The sequence below is a fragment of the Microcaecilia unicolor genome, chromosome 11 (assembly GCF_901765095.1).
Source record: "Microcaecilia unicolor chromosome 11, aMicUni1.1, whole genome shotgun sequence".
NCBI classification, from domain to species: domain Eukaryota; kingdom Metazoa; phylum Chordata; class Amphibia; order Gymnophiona; family Siphonopidae; genus Microcaecilia; species Microcaecilia unicolor.
The window spans coordinates 107,262,988-107,279,864 of NC_044041.1; the positions used below are offsets into that span (position 1 = coordinate 107,262,988).

General features: G+C 50.0%; 1 protein-coding gene across 2 annotated transcripts in view; it reads right to left on the reverse strand.

Annotated features, from left to right (window-relative positions):
- The window catches only part of LMNB2 (lamin B2), a 250,862-nt gene that overhangs the window by 101,910 nt on the left and 132,075 nt on the right, over positions 1–16,877 (reverse strand). The window lies entirely within an intron of this gene.

Here is a 16,877-nt window from a genome sequence, read left to right on the forward strand (position 1 = left end):
CTGAAAAGCGCGATTGACTCCTCTGAGATCCAGAATAGGGCGATAGGAACCCTCCTTCTTTGGAACCACAAAGTAGATGGAATAATGACCTCTGCCTTGTTCCAACTCCGGTACGGGAACCACAGCCTGTAAGGCCAACAGCAGATGAAGATTCTGGCGAAACGCTAGTGCTTTCCAAGACGCTTGATAAGGAAACACCACAAAAGCATTCGCTGAGGGACGGGCGAGGAAATCCGGGTCCTCTCCCCGTAAAAGTCCCGCAGCCTCACCACTATGGGAACCAAGGACTGGACCCTGACACCTTCATTGGGCAAATCTTCCCGAGACGGCCACTGAGGGACCGGAATCCCAACCGCCCCAGCGGCCCCCTGATAGGACTGCACCCACTGACAGAAACAATTACTCTGAGCCCCACCTCCTCTACCAGGCCAGTAGCGACGTGCGTCCTGAAATTGAGACTTCCCAGGCATACCTCTACCACCTGCCCGAGGCCTACAGAAGACGAGGGACCTTAGTCTCACCTAGGCTCTTCACCAACTTATCCAGATGTTCCCCAAATAACAAAGAGCCCCGGAAGGGAAGTTTGTTGAGCTTAGACTTAGAAGCTGCATCCGCCGACCAGCTTCAGAGCCACAACAATCCCCTGGCTGCCACACTAAGAGCCTGGACTAAGAAGAAGCACGAAGTAGGTCGTAAAGAGCATTCAACAAGAAGGAAGTGGCCATCTCCAAATTGGCGGCCTCCTGATCCACAATGGCCCAATCATCAGAATCCCTGCCCAAAATGTGCTCTGACCAACGAAAACAGGCCTGTGCTACTAATGCCCGCAAACAGCCGCCTGCACAGCCAAGGCGGCCACATCAAAATTCTGCTTAAGCAAAACCTGCAACCTGCGATCCTGAGGGTCCCGAAGGTCCATGCCACCATCCATGGACACCGTATTTTTCTTTGTGTCAGCAGATACGGCATCCACCATAGGTGGCCTCAAAGAATCACAATCTTGTTCTGGTATGGGATACATATGAATCATCAACTTCGCCACATGCAAGCATCGGGGGAAGCCCACTGTGCCTGAATGACATCCCTAATGTCCTGGTGCATAGGAAATGACAGAGAGGACTTCCGCACACCCTTAAGAAGCGGGTCAACCACCCTGGGGCCTGTGGCGGAGCCTCCTCAAACCATAGCACCGACACCTATGAAATGAGTTCTTGTACTCCTCGCAGTAAAAAAAATATGCACCACTGAGGGGTCCTCCCCCAGAGGCAGTTCCTTCTGCTAGGCTTCATCCCCCAGCGAATGCTCCTGGTTCCAGAGGTCCTCATCCTCAGACTACCACACAGCTCTTGTGGGCAAGCGCCAGAACATTTGGACCCCTTTACCATCCAATGCACAACACTATCAGCGTGCATATAATTTGTTAGTGTTGAGCATTGGTCGGTAATTCTGACTTGTTAATGAGCCGGTGTTTCTCTGGCACTGTTCCGTACAGCACCGGAGTTCTGCGCATCGGACCCCGAATTTCAATTCATTGAACACACCCTATTAAAATAGGAGCATTTAGGAAGAACCACACACTTTTGTAAAGATATGCATGATTATTGTTTATGCCTGCAAACCAGCAAAGTAGGGAAGGGACTAGGTTAACCAAGAACAAATGGGACTCCAGAGATCAAAGTCTTTAATCCCAGAGGGTAAATGCAATAAACACAACGTCTTTATTTCCAAAGTAAACAGATACAATGGACTCGCCATGATCCCATGTTCGGCAACCAATTGCCTGCTTCTGAAGTCCAAGTATCTGATAAACAGTTTCAATGTTTAGTCACAAAGCAGAAAGAGCATAAGACCACCTGCTACAAGAATTGGTCTTTATCTCCACAAGAAAACACAAAAACTGTCCCTGCAAGTTTTCCCTGTGCACCTGCAGTGATGGTTTTTGTGTTTTCTTGTGGAGATAAAGACCAATTCTTGTAGCAGGTGGTCTTATGCTCTACTTGCTTTGTGACTAAACATTGAGAGGCAACTGGTTGCCAAACATGAGATCATGTCGAGTCTAATGTATCTGTTTTCTTTGGAAATAAAGACGTTGTGTTTATTGCATTTACCCTCTGGGATTAAAGATTTTGATTGATCTCTGGAGTACCACTTGTTCTTGGTTGACCTATGCCTCTTCCCTACTTTGCTGGTTTGCATTTTTTCTCCATAGAGAATCCTTCCTTGCTTGTCAGGTGCTACTGTGTGTGTCTCCCATTATGCATGTTATTTATTGTTTTAAGTCCAAAATGCTATATTTATAGTTGATTTGTTTCTACATTCCTTTAAGATCTGCACCTTATACATGCATGTTATTTTTAATTACTTATGCTACAATTGTGATTAATTTGTTTGTACAAGTTGTTTTTACACTACATTTATTACATATTTATTACGTCATGTCACTAGTTTGAATGATTCACGTGTGGTTTTATGATTTTAACTATGTATTTTAGTTTTGTATGCTCTTATGTTTTTATTTATAATTTGTAGTTGCTGTCCCCAAAGCAGCATGCCAATAGGTGAAATGTGACCACGTTGAGCTTTTAATAAAAAAAAGTGTGCTCCGGGTGAGGGTAATGGTAAATGGTCAACCTTCCAAAGATTTTTTGATCAGTTGTGGGACTAGGCAGGGATGCCCACTGTCGCCACTACTCTTTGTCCTATATTTAGATCCCCTCATTCGGGATATTCATTCTAATCTGGATATACTTGGGGTAGATATCAGTGGGAAAACTTTTAAGTTTGTCAGCAAATGCTGCTATCTTTTGGTGGTTCTAACTGATCCACATGCTTCGTTGGGGGCACTTTTGGAGACTTTTCGATAATTTGGAGATTTTGCGGGGTTTTGGCTAAATTTGGATAAATCAGAAGCTTTGGCTAGCCCCCCAGGGCTCAAGCACTCTTCGCCTGGGTTGTTTCCTCTGCATTGGGCAGATCGGTCTTCTAAATACCTGGGTATCTTTCTTACCTCTGAGGTAGCTGATTTGTATCATCTTAACGTGACCCAGATGTTGCTTAACACCCAGCGGCAGTTAGAGATGTGGCAGGCATTACGTATTTGCCTTTTACGAATGGTAATTTTTCCTAGGTGGCTGTAATTGCTTTAAACATTGCCGTTGCGGTTATTACAGAGAGATATAAGGCATTTTAATCATCTTGCTTTGCGGTTTTGTTGGGCTAAGAAGGCAAAGTTGTACATTCATCATCTGATGGGTAACTGGTCTCAAGGAGGGTTGGGTCTTCCCAATATGAGACTTTACAATATCGCATGTCTCTTACGTCACGTTCGAGATTGGCTCTATACCTCCAGCTGTTTCACACCCCTTGCATTCGAATTAGCTTATTTTGCCCCATATAATTTGCTATCTCTGTTGCATGCGGAGAAGTCTCTGATTCCTAGTCATCTTAGGAATAGTGTGCTCTTGGGCCCTCTCAGGGAAGTATGGTGGTTTCTGGTGAAGGGTTTGGGGGGAGATCCACAAGTCACTGAGCTGCTATCTATAAGAGGTAATCCTGCATTTCCTCCAGGCTTGGATGGTGGTTGGGAGGCGGGGCTAGTGCTGGGCAGACTTATACGGTCTGTGCTAGGGCTGGTGGTTGGGAGGCGGGACTGGTAGTTGGGAGGCGGGGATAGTGCTGGGCAGACTTATAGGGTCTGTGCCAGAGCTGGTGGTTGGGAGGCGGGGATAGGGCTGGCCAGACTTATACGGTCTGTGCACTGAAGAGGACAGTACAAATAAAAAAGTAGCACATATGAATTTATCTTCTTGGGCAGATTGGATGGACCGTGCAGGTCTTTTTCTGCCGTCATCTACTATGTTTACTATGTTTAATCTGACTTTTATTCATTGGAAGCGGTTGGGACTGAGAACCTTGGAGCATGTTTTAGATACAGAGAGAGGATTGAAATCTCTGGACTAATAAAAAGGTCAACAGAGTATTAGATGGGGAGATACTTTTGCACATTGTCAGGTCAAACATTACATTCGGTCTTTGCGCGCAGGGCTCTGGGGTTACATAGTGGGGACAAGCTTCGAGATTCTTTTGAGGCTGTCGCAGACAGTGCCCCCTCGGTATCTGGAGTTCATAAAGCTTTATGGAAGTTTTGGAAAATCAAAGGGGTGGAAGCAATTAAATATAAATGGGAACAAGATGTGGAAGAGAAGTTAGCTTCTTGGGATTTTTTGACTTCTATCAAGAATATCCCACGCCTCATTTGTAGTTCTAGCTATAGGGAGTGCTCTTTTCGTGTTTATTACAGAGTTTACTTGATCCAAGAGCAGCTATTTCGGACGGAAGGTATTCAATCGCCAATCTGTTTAATGTGTAAATTAACGGATAACACTTTTTTTCATGCTTTTTGGGGGCGTGTAGAGATAAGGCGATTTTGGCATCAGATTACTAACTATATGACGTCAAATTTTTTCATGCAGAATAGCTGGTTCCCCACTTCAGCTGGTGTTGGATTGCCCTGGGGACTTTCGGGGCCCTTCGGCAGAGAGTAAAATTGTTGTTTCATAAGTTGTGCTTATTAGTGAGAAAGTGTATTTTGCAGGCCTGGACCACTGAATCCCTGCCTGAATTTTGGCATTGGCGTAATATGGTACACCTTTTATTATCCTGGGAAGCACAGGAGATAAAGGGTTCTTTTAAACGTAAATCCAGGTTTTTGAAAAATTGGAATCCCTATTTGGCCTCTCTGTCACCACGAGGTAGAAGTCTTATTTTGAATCTGTTGTGATGAGCTGTCAGCTCAATTAAAGAGGGAAGGGGGGGGGGGGGAGATTGGGGCAAGAGCTGGTTTACGTTGCCTCTCCTTCCATTGTTCTGGGAGATCATAAGATTCCAGACCCCCTGGGGTACAGATGGGGGGAGGAATGCAGTAGGGGAGGGGGCAGATTCTTAATGTTGGGGTGGGTTAGATACAATTATTATTGTTAAAATATACTTTTTGGACTATTTGCCAGACTCATCTGGCTTATTCCAATATCATGTTCAATGTTTACGGATGTGATTATACCACTCGCAGGGGGGGTGGGGGGAGGTTGGGTGGAGAGGGCAGAAAATGTTAAATCTTTGATGATGGATATTATTATCTTGTTCTTATGAAGCATGTTTTGATACTCAATTTATGCTATATTGAACTTGTTGGTAATGTTAACATGCTGGATTATCAATAAAAATTGTTGAAATTAAAAAAAGGTGAAATTAGGTCTTACCTGCTAATTTTCTTTCCTCTAGACCCTCCAGACCGGTCATGATGCTTGGGTTATGCACGCCTACCAGCAGAGGGAGACTGAGAAACACTGAGCTTTGAACACTGTACATATAACCTGTGCAGAACCCCAACTAGCCAGTATATCAATAATAAAGCAGAGAATAAAACTAAACCACTCACAGAACCCTGTACGTGGTAAATCAAAACCAAGAATGTTTGTGCTTCCACAGGCTGGCCACAAAAGCAATCAACCTGTACCAGACTCATACCAGCAACAGCACCCGGCAACTGAAGCCTGAAAAAACCTAAGCAGCAATTATTATTATTATTTGCTGCATTTGCATCCCACATTTTCCCACCTATTTGCAGGCTCAACGTGGCTTATATTATGCCGCAATGGCAATCACCACTAACGGAATGAAAAGTACAAAGTGGTATTACAATTAAGGTACATAAATATCAAGTAAGTTAGAAGTAAATAAATAAATAATTCATATCAGGTATATGAGATCAAGGACAAGGTATAACGTTCAATAATAACAATGTGATTGAAGTAACCAAATTAAAAAGAGTTCAATGTTGGCTTCATCTGGTTCATTTTTTGATGTCAAGTCTTTTATGAAGGATTCTTTTTCTAGGTCTCTTTGAACAGGTTAGTCTTCAGTACCTTCCGGAAGGTTGCCAGATCGTGCGTTGTTTTTATGGCATTTGGTAGAAGCTAGATGCATATATTGATTTGTATTTAAGTCCTCTACAGTTGGGGTAATGGAGGTTTAAGAAAGTGCGTGATAAACTTTTTGTATTTCTTGCTAGTAGGTCTATGAGGTCTGACATATATGACGGGGCCTCTCCATAAATGACTTTATGAATGAGGATGCAGAATTATCAGCTGTAGCAAGAATAACTAGGCTCAAAAGAACATCTCCTGGCCTACCTATATACAGGTCAGGCTCTTGACCAGTCTGGAGGGTCTAGAGAAAAGAAAATTAGCAGGTAAGACCTAATTTCACCTTCCTCAGCGACCCAGACCGGTCAAGACGCTTGGGACGCACCAAAGCAGTAAACATCTATGGGCGGGACCCCCCGAAGGCCAGAGGTCAAAACTGCCGCACCAAAACTGGCCTCTTCCTTCGCATGAATGTCAATCCTATAATGCTTCACAAAAAAATGCAGGGAAGACCAAACTGCTGCCCGACAAATATCCAGTGGAGGGATCATACTATTTTCCGTACAAGAGGCCGCCACTCCCCTAGTGGAATGAGCCGAAAACGCCGGAGGCACCTTACGGCCCTTCAGTAAATAGGCAGAAGCAATAGCCTCCTTCAACCACCAGGCTATAGGTAAAAACATAACACCCGCCGAACATCTAGCTTACCCAACCGACGCTGCTCTGAATCTCCTGCCTTATCCCCTAGGACCGGCAGAGAAATCGTCTGATTCACATGAAAATTGGAAACCACCTTAGGCAAAAAGACAAGAAAGGCTCCCTGCAAGACAAAGCATGAATTTCCGAAACACTCCGAGCCGAACCAAAGCATCCAAAACAAGATTCAAATCTCACGGGGGAACCAACTGACGTTGAGGACGACGAATCAATTTGACCCCTTTCAAGAAATGGACCACATTGGGTGCAGAAACCAAGGACTTCCCTTGAATCCTTCCCTGGAAACAGGGCAAAGCCGCAGCCTGCACCTTCAAGGTAGACAGGGCCAAACCCCTATCCAATCCATCCTGCAAAAATTCCAACACTTCAGCGATTGAAGCCCAAAAAGGGAGAAATGCCCGATCCTGACACCAGTGCTCGAAAAGCCTCCAGACGCGAACATACGCCAGAGAAGTGGAACGCTTGCGCAACTTCAACATCGTAGCGATAACCTTAGAAGAAAACCTTTTCTTCATCAACCTGTTCCTTTCAAGAGCCAAGTGTAACAAAGAGAGGGAACCAAGTACAAAAAGACCAAACAAAAAAGAAGAGCACAAAGGGCCTTTAAAAACGGGAAGGAACACAGTTTTTTCATTAAAATAATCCTTTAATGGTGAACTTTGATTGAAGAGAGACCTGACACGGGCCGTGTTTCGGTGCTGCCGCACCTGCGTCAGGGGTCACACCAATGACAAAGGAGGCTTCAATAGACAAATTCTTTCCGAAATTTTGTATAATATATTCCTCCTTATCTGTTAATCTCACTCAAATCCTGCAGCACAGATTAAGTTCCAGTGTAAAACCTTCAAGGCCCCTTGGAAGCCAAAGACAGGGAAAAAGAATTCTGGGAACATTGGCTCCTTTGTTGTTGCAGTTCTACATCCAAACCCTTTCTTCTTCAACCTGTTCCTTTCAAGAGCCAAGCCATAAGCAAGAACAGAGACGGGTCTGGCATTACGATCGGACCCTGAAACAATAACGCACAAGATCTCCGAACCACAGAGCCAATTCGGAGCTACCAAAGTCACCAGAACTGAGTGACGCTCGATGCGCTGAACTACTCAACTGACTAGAGGCCACAGCGGAAAAACATACAGCAACTCCTGGGGCCACGGCAGAAGAAGCGCATCGATCCCCTCCGCCCGAAGATCTCTTCTTCGACTGAAGAACCGTTGTACTTGCGCGTTGGCCGCTGTCGCCATGAGATCCATCACTGGAAGATCCCATTCCAACACAATGCGACGAGAAAAACCAACCGATGCAGTGCCCACTCTCCAGGATCTAGAGTATGTCTGCTCAGATAATCCGCGCCCACGTTGTCCACCTCCGGCCACATGACCCGCCGAAGAAGAGCCTGAAATGAAGTTCTGCCCAATGAAACAACTGTGACGCCTCTTGTGCGACCGCCTGACTCTTTGTGCCTCCTTGCCGATTCACATAGGCCACGGCCGTGGTGTTGTTGCAGAGCACTCTAACTGTCTTGCCGAAAAGCAGATTCCAGAAGGACTGAAGAGCCAAGCGAATGGAACAGGTCTCCAACCAATTGATGGACCACTGGCGCTGCCTCCCGAGACCACCGACCTTGGGTTACTTGACCGAGAAAATGAGCTTCCCAACCTTCCAAGCTGGCATCTGTTGAGAGAGCTATACATTCCGGGGATTCCAAAGGCATTCCTTTCTCCAGATTGAGACGGGGAAGTCCGGTCAACGGCAAATGCACCTCCAAGTCCTGCAACTGACGCATGTCCGCTCTGGCCCAAGGAACTACCTCTATGGTCGCCGCCACCATTCCCAGTACTTGAAGGTAAGCACAGGCCGTCGGAGATCTCCACCGCAAGAAGCTGTCGAATCTGATCCTGTAACTTGAGTATCCGAAGCGGCAGTAAAAACACCCGACCCTTTACCGTATCGAAAAGGACCCCCAGGTACTCCAGAGACTGCGACGGTCTGAGATGACTCTTGGCCAGATTCACCACCCAACAAAGGGACTCCAAGAAACTCACCACTCGAGCAGTAGCGTCTCGCTCTCCATCTTTGACTTGCTTGAATCAACCAATCGTTGAGGTAAGGGTGCACTAAAATACCCTGCTACCGCCACCACTACCATAACCTTGGAAAAAGTGCGAGGAGCTGTCGCAAGACCGAAAGGCAGCGCACAAAACTGAAAATGCTTCCCTAAGACGGCAAATCAAAGAAAACGCTGATGAGAGTCTCGAATGGGAATGTGCAGATAAGCTTCTGTCAAATCTAGCAAAGTGAGGAACTCCCCACTCCGAACTGCCACAATGACCGAACATAACGTTTCCATTCGAAAGGACGGAACCTTAAGAGCAGAAATGACCCTTTTGAGATCTAAAATAGGTCAAAAGGATCCCTCCTTTTTTGGCACCATAAAATAAATTGAATAACAACCTGTTCCTTGCTGCCCAAAGGGGACGGGAACAATTGCTCCCAGATTGACCAAATGAAGCAACGTGTCCCATACTGTCGCCATCTTTATACGAGAAAGACACGGGGACTCCAGAAAGAACTCAGGGAGCGAACATTCGAATTCCAGCGCATACCCGTCTTGAATAACCTCAAGCACCCACTGGTCTGATGTGATCTGGACCCATCTCTGGTAAAATTGACTCAGCCAAGCACCTACCCACACCAGAGGCTGGGCCCCCACACCTTCATTGGGGTTCCGCCCCGAACTAGAACCCCCCCCCCCCCCCCCCCCAAGATGTCACACCCTCCACGGCGGCCTCCTCGAAAGGACTGGGTGCACTGAAAAAAATGACCTCTAGAAGTCCCACTAGACCTACCAGGTCTATATCGTCTGGCTTCCCGAAAACGTCCTCACGACGCCACCCCTCTGACACCTGTTTTGGGACAAAATTCTGGAAGACGATAAAGTTTAGCGTCACTAAGACCACGTACCAATTTATCCAAATCCTTGCCAAAGAGCATGGAACCCTTAAAGGGAAGAGAACATAATTTAGACTTGGAGGCCGCATCTGCGACCCAACCTCGCAACCATAGAGCCCTACGCGTTCCAACTACTAGGGCAATATTCTTGGCTGAAGCTTGCAACAAATCATAAAGCGCATCTGACAAAAAAAAGACGCCTCCATCTCTAACTTGGCCAATTCCTGCACACAAGAAGCCGCGACATCCCATGAATCATCAAGGAGCTTCTCTGACCAGTGAAAACAAGCTCATGCTACCAAACCCCCACACACCCAAGCCTGGAGGGCCAGAGCTGACAAATCAAAACTACATTTCAGAAAAGATTCCAACTTCCTATCTTGGGGATCACGGAGAGCGGCGCCACCGTCTGTGGGGGCCTTAAGAGAGTCCTTATCCTCCTGAGGAAGAGGATAAAGCCTCGCCATCGCCCGAGTCACCTTACACGGAGAATCAGGAGACACCCACTCCTGAGAAATCATCTCCCGGAGATCTTTATTCATGGGAAAGGGCCGCGCCTTATGCTGAATACCCTTAACCAAAGGATCCACCTGCTTCACCTCTCCCACAGGAATGTCTGCCTGCTCAAACATAAGCGTAGAAGTCACTTGATCTATAAGATCCGCAAGCTCATCTCTATGAAATATCCGTACCAATGAGGGATCCTCCCCAAGAATCACACAATCCTGCTCCTGAGAGCCCTCCAAAATATCAGCCTCCCCAAACTCACTGATAGCTTCTGAGCCTGAAGGGGAACAACACTCTAACCAATCCCCCTGCGCTTTCATTTCCTAAAGACTGACTCAGGAAAGAAGACACTGGCCCCAATACAGCAGCCTCCGCAGGGCGGGAAGAATTTAAAATGGTGGCCATTCCCGCCAACAAGGGACCCCCCTCCCGTAGATGCTACCGCCGGCGTGCCCAATGCTAAAGGAACCGCAGACTCTACCGGGACCTCCACCGTCAATTCAGGAAGAGCCGCGGATACCTGCTTCGGCTCCCTGCAGAGCCGACACTGACCCCCACCCCCACCCCCGGCCCCGGCCGTCCCGAGCACGCGCGGCAACAAAGAAGCTTAGCCGCGGACATCTGCAGACACCAGGAAAAGCCTGCACTAACTGCAGATCTGCCTCTTACTAAAATAACAACCCTGCTCTTCCGGTCACACACAAACGATAGGCAGCTAACATAGAGCTGATCTTTCACTCCGAGAATTATTTATTTTTTTCAACAAGTAAAATGAATCCTAACAGCTGCAAATTGTAAGGGCACTCAAGGCTCCCATCCAAACACTGGAGCCGAGGCACAAAGATGCCAAAACCGGAGATAGAGCAGCAGAGGGGGAGGGATCCGACTAAGCAGGTTTGACACCCCAAGGGGAAGACTGGGCCCCACCGGACTCAGACCCCCAAAGCAAAGTCTGTCCTTGGTTTTGTTTTGTTTTAAATCACATACAGGGTTCTAAGTAACTAGGGAAAAATAAAACTTCCCAAATTAAAATCCTTTTTTTTTTTTCAATACCTCACCAGAGTAGTAAGACTGCATAGGCTGTACCTCTACCTCTGCTGGAAACAGAGAAAATACTGGCTAGTTGGGGTTCTACACAGCTTATATGTACAGTGTTCAAAGCTCAGTGTTTCTCAATCTCCCTCTGCTAGTAGGAGTGCATACCAGTCTGGAGGGTTGCTGAGGAAGTGTGTTCTACCTCATCTTCTGTGATCCAAGACCCTCTCAGAACAGCAAAAACAGGCACTTGCCACTTGCCCTCCATACAAGGTTGCCTGGACATCCAGGGCTACCACATCAAAACTCTGCTTCAAGTGGACTTCTATTTGGCCATCCAGAGGGTCCTTCAAGTTAGACTCACCCATCCACAAGGATAGTGAATGATACATACCTGTAGCAGGTGTTCTCCGAGGACAGCAGGCTGATTGTTCTCACGACTGGGTGACGTCCGCGGCAGCCCCCACCAACCAGAAGAAATTTCGCGGGCGGTCCGCACGCAGGGCACGCCCACCGCGCATGCGCGGCCGTCTTCCCGCCAGTTCAATGACAAGCAAAAGATGAAACGCAACTCCAAAGGGGAGGAGGGAGGGTAGGTGAGAACAATCAGCCTGCTGTCCTCGGAGAACACCTGCTACAGGTATGTATCATTCACTTTCTCCGAGGACAAGCAGGCTGCTTCTTCTCACGACTGGGGTATCCCTAGCTCTCAGGCTCACTCAAAACAAGAACCCAGGTCAATTGAACCTCGCAACGGCGAGGATACAACAGAAAATTGACCTACGAAGAACAACTAACTGAGAGTGCAGCCTGACCAGAATAAATTCGGGTCCTGGAGGGTGGAGTTGGATTTACACCCCAAACAGATTCTGCAGCACCGACTGCCCGAACCGACTGTCGCGTCGGGTATCCTGCTGGAGGCAGTAATGTGATGTGAATGTGTGGACAGATGACCACGTCGCAGCCTTGCAAATCTCTTCAATAGTGGCTGACTTCAAGTGGGCCACTGACGCTGCCATGGCTCTAACACTATGAGCCGTGACATGACCCTCAAGAGCCAGCCCAGCCTGGGCGTAAGTGAAGGAAATGCAATCTGCTAGCCAATTGGAGATGCTGCGTTTCCCGACAGCGACCCCTAGCCTGTTAGGGTCGAAAGAAACAAACAACTGGGCGGACTGTCTGTGGGGCTGTGTCCGCTCCAAGTAGAAGGCCAATGCTCTCTTGCAGTCCAATGTGTGCAACTGACGTTCAGCAGGGCGGGTATGCGGCCTGGGGAAGAATGTTGGCAAGACAATTGACTGGTTAAGATGGAACTCCGACACCACCTTCGGCAGGAACTTTGGGTGGGTGCGGAGCACTACTCTGTTGTGATGAAATTTGGTATAAGGAGCATGAGCTACTAGGGCTTGAAGCTCACTGACCCTACGAGCTGAAGTAACTGCCACCAAGAAAATGACCTTCCAGGTCAAGTACTTCAGATGGCAGGTATTCAGTGGCTCAAAATGAGGTTTCATCAGCTGGGTGAGGACGACGTTGAGATCCCATGACACTGTAGGAGGCTTGATAGGGGGCTTTGACAAAAGCAAGCCTCTCATGAATCGAACGACTAAAGGCTCTCCAGAGATGGCTTTACCTTCCACACGATAATGGTAAGCACTAATCGCACTAAGGTGATTCCTTACTGAGTTGGTCTTGAGGCCAGATAAGTGCAGAAGGTATTCAAGCAGGTTCTGTGCAGGGCAAGAACGAGGTTCTAGGGCCTTGCTCTCACACCAAACGACAAACCTCCTCCACTTGAAAAAGTAACTCTTTTTAGTGGAATCCTTCCTAGAGGCAAGCAAGACACGGGAGACACCCTCAGACAGACCCAACGCAGTGAAGTCTACGCCCTCAACATCCAGGCCGTGAGAGCCAGGGACTGAAGGTTGGGGTGCAGCAACGCTCCGTCGTTCTGCGAGATGAGAGTCGGAAAACACTCCAATCTCCACGGTTCTTCTGAGGACAACTCCAGAAGAAGAGGGAACCAGATCTGGCAGGGCCAAAAGGGCGCTATCAGAATCATGGTGCCGTGGTCTTGCTTGAGCTTCAGTAAGGTCTTCCCCACCAAAGGTATGGGAGGATAAGCATACAGGAGGCCGGTCCCCCAATGGAGGAGAAAGGCATCCGACGCCAGTCTGCCGTGGGCCTGTAGTCTAGAACAGAACAGAGGCAGCTTGTGGTTGGTCTGAGAGGCGAAAAGGTCCACCGAGGGGGTGCCCCACTCTCGGAAGATCTTGCGTACCACTCTGGAATGAAGCGACCACTCGTGCGGTTGCATGACTCTGCTCAGTCTGTCGGCCAGACTGTTGTTTACACCTGCCAGGTATGTGGCTTGGAGGAGCATGCCGGACTGGCGAGCCCAACGCCACATGCCGACGGCTTCCTGACACAAGGGGCGAGATCCGGTGCCCCCCTGCTTGTTGGTGTAATACATTGCAACCTGATTGTCTGTCCGAATTTGAACAATTTGGTAGGACAGCCGATCTCTGAAGGCCTTCAGTGCGTTCCAGATCGCTCGGAGCTCCAGGAGGTTGATCTGCAGATCCTTTTCCTGGAGGGACCACAGACCCTGGGTGTGAAGCCCATCGACATGAGCTCCCCACCCCAGGCGAGACTCATCCGTTGTCAGCACTTTCGTGGGCTGCGGAATTTGGAATGGACGTCCCAGGGTCAAATTGGTCCGGATGGTCCACCAGAGCAGTGAAGTGCGGCAACTGGTGGAGAGGCGGATGACATCTTCTAGATTCCCGGTGGCTTGAAACCACTGGGAAGCTAGGGTCCATTGAGCAGATCTCATGTGAAGACGAGCCATGGGAGTCACATGGACTGTGGAGGCCATATGACCCAGAAGTCTCAACATCTGCCGAGCTGTGACCTGCTGAGACGCTCTGGTCTGCGAAGCCAGGGACAGGAGGTTGTTGGCCCTCGCTTCGGGAAGGAAGGCCTGAGCCGTCTGGGTATTCAGCAGAGCTCCTATGAATTCCAGAGACTGGGTTGGCTGGAGATGGGACTTTGGGTAATGTATCACAAACCCCAGCAGCTCCAGAAGTTGAATAGTGCACTGCATAGACCGGAGGGCTCCTGCCTCCGAGGTGCTCTTGACCAGCCAATCGTCGAGATATGGGAACACGTGCACTCCCAGCTTGCGTAGGTACGCTGCTACCACCATGAGACACTTTGTAAACACTCGTGGGGCAGAGGCGAGCCCAAAGGGCAGCACACAATACTGAAAGTGCCGTGCGCCCAGGTGGAATCTGAGATACTGTCTGTGAGCTGGCAGTATCGGGATGTGAGTGTATGCGTCCTTTAAATCCAGGGAACATAGCCAATCGTTTTTCTGAATCATTGGCAGAAGGGTGCCCAAGGAAAGCATCCTGAACTTTTCTTTGACCAGGAATTTGTTCAGGCCTCAGGTCTAGGATGGGACGCATCCCCCCTGTTTTCTTTTCCACAAGGAAGTACCTGGAATAGAATCCCTGCCCTTCTTGCCCGGGTGGTACGGGCTCGACCGCATTGGCGCTGAGAAGGGCGGAGAGTTCCTCTGCAAGTACCTGCTTGTGATGGGAGCTGAAGGATTGAGCTCCCGGAGGACAATTTGGAGGCAGGGAGGCCAAATTCAGGGCGTATCCGCACCGCACTATTTGGAGAACCCACTGGTCGGGAGGTTATGAGAGGCCACCTTTGGTGAAAAAATTTTAACCTCCCTCCGACCGGCAGATCGTCCGGTACGGACACTTTGAGGGCGGCTATGTTCCCGTGGATCCAGTCAAAAGCCCGTCCCCGGCTTTTGCTGTGGAGGCGCAGGGGGCTGCTTAGGCGCACGCTGTTGACGAGAACGAGCGCGCTGGGGCTGTCCCTGTGCCTGACGAGGCCTTCGGGCCGGCTGGGTGTACCTACGCTTTGCAAAAGAATAGGGCACAGCCTGCCGGGCCCGGGAAAAACGTCCACCTGCTGAGGTGGATGCTGAAGGCGCCCGGTGGGAGAGCTTGTCGAGGGCGGTTTCCCGCTGATGCAGTTGGTCCACCAGCTGCTCGACCTTCTCACCAAAAATATTATCCCCCCGGCAAGGGACGTCGGCCAGTCTCTGCTGGGTGCGGTTGTCCAGGTCAGAGGCACGCAGCCATGACAGCCTGCGCATCACTATACCTTGGGCCGCAGCACGAGATGCCACGTCACAGGTGTCATAGATACCCCTGGACAGGAACTTTCTGCACGCCTTCAGCTGCCTGACCACCTCCTGAAAAGGCCTGGACTGCTCCGGAGGGAGCTTATCGACCAGGTCCGCCAGTTGCTTCACATTGTTCCGCATGTGGATGCTCGTATACAGCTGGTATGACTGGATGCGGGTCACGAGCATGGAGGATTGATAGGCCTTCCTCCCAAACGAGTCCAGAGTGCGAGACTCCCGCCCCGGGGGCGCCGAGGCGGTATCCCTCGAACTCCGTGCCCTCTTGAGAGCAGAATCCACGACCGCCGAGTCATGAGGCAATTGGGGCCGCATTAACTCTGGGTCCGAGTGGATTCTGTACTGGGACTCTGCTTTCTTGGGAATGATGGGATTAGATAGCGGTCTCATCCAGTTCCGAAGCAGTGTCTCCTTGAGGACATTGTGCAACGGCACCGTGGAGGACTCTCTAGGTGGTGATGGATAGTCGAGGACCTCGAGCATCTCAGCCCTCGGCTCATCCACAGAGACCACGGGGAAGGGAATGCAAATAGACATATCCCTTACAAAGGAGGCAAAAGAGAGACTCTCAGGAGGCGAGAGCTTCCTCTCTGGTGAAGGCGTGGGGTCCAAGGGAAGACCCGCAGACTCCTCTGAGGAGAAATATCTGAGGTCCTCCTCTTCCCCCCACGAGGCCTCTTCCTCGGTATCGGACATAAGCTCATGTAGCTGAGTCCTTAACCGGGCCCGGCTCGACGTCGAGGCACCGAGGCCTCGGTGTCGTCGAGCGGTGGACTCCCGCGCCGGCGGGGACGAAGCTCCCTCCATCGACGTCGACGGGGACTCCACCTGCGTGGCGGTCGAGACCGGCGCCGCAAGCGGCGGCGGTGTCGACGGCCTCGGCACCGGGCTAGATCTCGCCGGCGCCACAGTCAACGGCGCAAGCACCCCCAGTGCCGGCACAGCCTGGCGCATCAGCCCTTCCAGGATCCCCGGAAGGATGGCTCGGAGGCACTCGTCCAGGCCCGCTGCCGGGAAAGACGGGAGGGCCGGTAGAGGCGTCGATGCCGGAAGCTGGTTGGGTCCAGGAGACTGCACCGAAGTGCTGGGACCCTGACGTGTCGGTACCTCCACTACCGAGGGGGACCTTTCCTCTCGACGCGGACGTTTCGGCGTCGACTCCTCTCCGGTACCGAGAGCCGGATGCATGGAAAGTGACCGATGACGGTGCTTTTTAGATTTCTTGCGGTGCCCGTCATCGGTGCCAGGTGGCATGGAGGAGGAGGAGGTCGATCCCCCTCGGTCCCGAGGAACCGGGTCAGACAGGGTTCGGTCCCGAGGGCCATGGGCCGAGGGAGTGACCGGGGCCAATTGCCCATGCGGCCTCTCACCCCTACCCTCGCCGGAGGACCGGCGGGCCGACGGGACCTGTGCTCCTGGGGTCGATGCCATCGGTGCCGATTTCTCGGGCATCGATACCGGTACCGAAGAACCGGCCTTCGATACCGATGCCGTCGAGGTCGAGGGGCCGGCGCAAGTTC